This window comes from Schistocerca piceifrons, chromosome 4 (assembly GCF_021461385.2).
Source record: "Schistocerca piceifrons isolate TAMUIC-IGC-003096 chromosome 4, iqSchPice1.1, whole genome shotgun sequence".
NCBI lineage: Eukaryota > Metazoa > Arthropoda > Insecta > Orthoptera > Acrididae > Schistocerca > Schistocerca piceifrons.
In genome coordinates this window covers 669,606,485-669,612,484 of record NC_060141.1, presented here as the reverse complement: position 1 = coordinate 669,612,484, position 6,000 = coordinate 669,606,485, and the positions used below count along the sequence as shown (strand labels likewise).

Below are 6,000 nucleotides of genomic sequence, written 5' to 3'. Positions count from 1 at the left end.
CAGAGTATCAAGTGGTCGGATAGAAAACAAAGGCTATCAAGATATAGAATATGATAAACGATCGGAGAAAAAATGTAAGTGCACCTTTGTCGAGTAAGATGTTATTGGAGACGCTGGCTCCTATGGAGTATAACTACTTTTAGATGTCGAGTAACAGTCAGCAACAAACTGTTTTTGGGTCACTTTACTGAAAAACTACTATTACCACATTGGAACTGACAAAATTCATCAGGTGACTTGCATGTTTCGTCAAAACAAATGTTACTTTGGTGTACTTGTGAGTTACCCTGTGATAAAGTATAATTCACAGTTACAAAAATGTAATAACGATGGCTCCTCTTCAGACCTGTGTTCGAATAAACCTTAGGTAAAGTGTTCGCCTGCTACATTTGTTTTTAAGGTTTCGCTTGCATGAGTCTTTTTGGAGTTGGTATTCGCATTTTCACACACACACACACACACACACACACACACACACACACGTTGGTTTTTCTTTATCATACACTTAGTTGCATCACAAAACAAATTACCAACCCGCTCTACTTGATTTGACTAACTTTGACTTATTACATACCTATGAAAACAAATGTAGAGTGGTTACAAAGCACATGAGTGTAAAAAATGCTGTAATATAGCGATAGGTTAGAAGGGTCTGTCATTTAAAGAAGTCGCACAGGGTGGTCCACTGATCCTGACCGGGCCAAATATCTCACGAAATAAGCGTCAAACGAAATAACTACAAAGAACAAAATTGTCTAGCTTGAAGGGGGAAACCAGATGGCGCTATGGTTGGCCCTCTAGATGGCGCTACCGTAGGTCAAACGGATATCAACAGCGTTTTTTTAAATAGGAACCTCCATTTTTATTACATATTCGTGTTGTACGTAAAGAAATATGAATTTTTTTAGTTGGACAACTTTTTTCGCTTTGTGATAGATGGCACTGTAATAGTCACAAACATATGGCTCAGAATTTTAGCCTAATAGTTGGTAACATATAGGTTTTTTTAAATTAAAATACAGAACGTAAGTCCGTTTGAACATTTTATTTCGGTGGTTCCAATGTGATACATGTACCTTTGTGAACGTATCATTTCTGAGAACGCATGCTGTTACAGCATGATTACCTGTAAATACCACATTAATGCAATAAATGCTCAAAATGATGTCCGTCAACCTCAACACATTAGGCAATACGTGTAACGACATTCCTCTCAACAGCGAGTAGTTCACCTTCCGTAATGTTCACACATGCATTGACAACGCGCTGACGCATGTTGTCAGGCGTTGTCGGTGGATAACGATAGCACATATCTTTCAACTTTCCCCACAGAAAGAAACCCGGGGACGTCAGATCAGGTAAACGTGCGGGCCATGGTATGGTGCTTCGACGACCAATCCTCCTGTCATGAAATATGCTATTCAATACCGCTTCAAACACAGCCGAGCTATGTGCCGGACATCCATCATGTTGGAAGTACATCGCCATTCTGTCATGTAGTGAAACATCTTGTAGTAACATTGGTAAAACATTACATACGAAATCAGCATACATTGCACCACTTAGATTGCCATCGATATAATGGGGGCCAATTGTCTTTCCTCCCATAATGCCGCACCATACATTAAAACGCGAAGGTCGCTGATGTTCCACTTGTCGCAGCCATCATGGATTTTATGTTGCCCAATAGTGCACATTATGCCGGTTTACGTTACCACTGTTGGTGAATGACGCTTCGTCGCTAAACAGAACGCGTGCAAAAAATCTGTCATCGTCGCGTAATTTCTCTTGTGTCCAGTGGCCGAACTGTACACGACGTTCAAAGTCGTCGCCATGCAATTCCTGGTGCATAGAAATATGGTACGGATGCAATCGATGTTAATGTAGGTAGCATTCTCAACACCGACGTTTTTGAGGTTCCCGATTTTCGCGCAATTTGTCTGCTGCTGGTGTGCGGTTTAGCCGTTACAGCAGGTAAAACACCTACTTTGGCATCATCATTTGTTGCACGTCGTGGCTGACGTTTCATATGTGGCTGAACACTTCCTGTTTCCTTAAATAACGTAACTATCCGGCGAACGGTAGGAAACTAGGATGATGTCGTCCAGGATACCGAGCAGCAAACATAGCACACGCCTATTGGGCAATATGATCACAATAGCCATACATCAACCGGATATCGACCTTTTCCGCAATTGGTAAACGGGCCATTTTAAACGGGTAATGTATCACGAAGCAAATACCGTCCTCACTGGCGGAATGTTACGTGATATCACTTATTTATGCCTTTGTGACTATTACAGTGCCATCTCTCGCAAAGCAAAAAAGTGGTCCAACTATTTCTTTACGTACCACATGAATATTTAATAAAAAATACGGGTCCTATTTAACTAAACGCAGTTGATATCCGTTTGGCCTATGGCAGCGCCTTCTAGCTGGCCAACCATAGCGCCATCGGTTTTCTCCCTTCAAGCTAGACAAGTTTCGTTTTTGTTGTTTTTTCGTTTGACGCTTATTTCGTGAGATATTTTTGCCGGTCAAGATCAATGGACCACCCCGTATATTACTGTTATCTTTAGTTGAAAACATATATTACATTAAATATAGAATGTTAAATGCAGAGAAATAAACTGGATTTAGTGAATTACAGCATTACAAATTTGTTTTACTAAGTGACACTGAAATTAAAGTAAACAAGACAGTAAGCTGTATTATTCTCATGTAATTTTGAAGAGTACTATAGATGGTGTATTAAAATTGCTGTGAACCTTGCTGACTGTGTCACTTTTTTCATGTGGGGTATCACTGCTCTGCCGTTCTTGGAGGACATTGTAATTGTTCCACCTCAGCTGTGATTAACATGCACTAACTTTGTTAAATTTCGCTCGGTTGGCCTACATCCAGGTAAAGATCATTCTGAAGTACTGTAGGTGACGACACGTTGTAGTAACTACGATTATTTAGTAGCTGATATGGCAACTCTGAAAGCGAACACGTATACGTGCAAGTGTCAAACTGAAAATAAATGATTTACTGAATAAAGTAAGGGTGATTGTGGCGACTATTATCACATTCATAGACATTGTTTGCGATCTCGTTAGTAGTTAAAAACCAATAGTCAAATAATACATTCGGGTTTGTCTTCTGTGGGAGAGGGAATTGTACTGGAGGGGATGTTACATGAATTTCTATTCTGTGAATTAGTGGCTTTTGTTTTAATTTTGTTCTCGAGTTTGTCCATTATTACGGGTCCATACGCAATATTATATGTAACCGTTTTTAATTACATTCATTTGGTTCCCTTAATCTGCGGTACTCTTGGGCTGTTTGCATTCAGTGTAACATGGTTCAGAAATATCCCTTTTTGTGTTGGCTGGAATGACATGATGAGTTGTCAGTGCTGACATCTGGGGGGTAAGCTTTATGAAGACACTGAACTCATGGTTGTGACTACCATTATAAATTTTAACTCTAAGACCACTGATGCTCTTATTCTTTTCATTTCAAATCTGAATTTAATATTGTTGTGTAGTTTGATTCCAATGCATTAATTTCACTGTTTCCATCCTGGAAATACATATTTGTACCATCACAAATAAGATATTCTATTTGTGATTTGTTGAATAGTTGATAAGTATTTTTGTTCTACATGGTGTATGTAAATATCAGTCAATATCTTAGACAAGCTGCACCCCAATGCCAATCTACTTCCTAGTGCCAAGCCGTTGTGTTGTTGGTAGAGCTTACTGCTGAAACTACATTAATTAAGCTCCAGAACAAGTGTGAGTGCTTTGAGTTCACAGGTACCTGTTGTACTAATTTCCTTACAATTAAGCAAACTCTTTTTATAGTGTTACTAGTATCTTCAAAAGACATGTAATAAAACGTAGCCTATATCCAGTGGTGCAAATATCCTTGTTGGTGGAGTGTTGAGTCTCCAACGAAATCTATGGAAATAGCTTTTGAAAATAGTCTACGAACTTAGTTAGTCTACGAACCTACTTTTATTAAAAGTAATACACATGACCTCTTAGGTTTTACTGAAGACATGTATGTATGTATGAGTGTGGAGAAGACAAATGCCACATACAGTAACTTGAAATAAACCTCTGGAGCAAAGGAAATCAGCTGTACGCATATCAAGTGCTCAGATCATTACGTCATAGTAATCAAGGTAATGAGGGGGAAGAAATTTATAGAAGTGTGAGACAAAAGATATAAATTTGAAGACTGTATTACGGAAGCAGAAGAGGAAGTAGATAAATTTGAGATAAGAGAACCCGACATCAGGAAAGGTCAGTTTGGGTTTTAAAGTACTACAGGGAAAACTAACCCTGTGAGTGATTTTCGAAAGTAGACAGAAGAACGTCGGAATTTCGATTGTAGCGTTTGTAGTTTTAAAGCAAGCTTTCGACAGTGTGACTGAAAAACATTACTTGAAATTATGAAGATGGAATGGATACAGAAGAGAGGAAAGGTTATCTACAACATGTAGAGAAAGCAGTCAAAGAACTTGAATGGAAAAGTATTTTTGAGGAGGGACTGAGACAGACCTATAGTTTATCGTGTATCGTATTCCCCACTGTAAATTAAGCAAGCAATAAAGGAAGGCAAGTAGTATTTTTAAAAGGTAATTAAGAAAAGAGAAGAATAACAGTCAAGAAGTGTGATTTTAAAGGTATATGTCTCCTGTGAAGCGTTGTACAAAGTGAAACGTGGGCTATAATCAGTTAGGCTGGAAGAGAACATAAGCTACGGAAATACTATTCTAGAGAATAATGCTAATGATTACATGGATAGATCGAATAGTTAATGACGAGATACTGAATAGAACTGAGTTGAATAGTAATTTATGGCACAGCTTGGATAAAACATGGGATTCATTGTGCGCATGCTGATGTAGCGGGTACCCTTCACTTTGTCAATGGAGAAAAATGCATGGAGCAAACGATGTGGAGGGAACGCAAGGTTGGACTATAGTAGGATACACTCGTATATTCCTCGTGTTATGCACAGACGAAGATGGTTGTACAGGATAGACTAGCGTGGACACTGCATCAATCATATCCTCAAACTGAGCACCAAAATAACTATATACTGAAAGACAAGTACACAGACATCAAGCGGAAAGATGAGAATAATTGTAAACGTAAGGTACTGTGCTGTTCCATTGATGGTTAACTAATGTATCGGTTCCCGATCGTCACTGCACAACGTTGTTTGTACCTTTGACTCGGGATATGCTGACGCGATTTGTCAAATTACTCTGTTACTATTTAGAGAAACAGCCGCGCTCCAAATCAGACATAATTTGCTATTTTATTCATATCACACGACATGTTGTGAAATGTTTGCAGGTATTGGCAGTGAGCCAGAATAAAAGTATTTCATGTATCTTCCCAATAGTGGCGTCAGTCAACAAATTGGTTTACTTAATCAAAGAATAAAATATTTACCCCGTAACGATCTCACCTGATCATAATAGAGTGAATATGTGTTAACGTCTGTGTTATTCTTAATAAGGCTACGTCGTTTTCCACGGAAATTCCACGTATAATATCCGTTGTATTTCTCTTATTAAAAGCATACATGCGCTGGTACTTCGGTATACAGGAAGAAATACGTCATCTACACAACGACCCTTGTCAAAACAGCTATGACGCGCCATTCTTCACGTAATTGGTAGCTTAACACATGCGCAGATGGTATGATTGCTGACAATTGCCCTAATCGGCCAGCCTGCCGAGCTCTACCGCCGAGCGGACCAGTCTCACTCAGGAAGCGCACAGCGACAGGTCGCTGGGAATGAGCTCCGTCTAATATTGAGGAATTCTGCGATTAGCTGTTTCACCCGACGTAAGAACTACATAATTCACACATTTCTCCTCTAACTACACAGTTGAATATGACGTGTTCGTCAAATTTTTCTCCCACTTACATACTTCTTCACTGTCGAGACTGCTGACATATGTATCGATGTTTATATTTGAAAGTTTTAAG

The 6,000-nt window shown here is 39.0% G+C and overlaps 1 protein-coding gene across 1 annotated transcript in view; it reads left to right on the top strand.

Moving 5' to 3' along the window:
• The first annotated feature begins 5,753 nt into the window (after positions 1-5,753).
• Positions 5,754-6,000, top strand: part of LOC124795412 (B-cell receptor CD22-like) — a 125,331-nt gene continuing 125,084 nt past the window's right edge. Inside the window, exon 1 of the mRNA XM_047259433.1 lies at positions 5,754-5,856. The gene's annotated coding sequence lies outside the window, so the exon portion shown is untranslated. The remainder of the gene's footprint in view (positions 5,857-6,000) is intronic.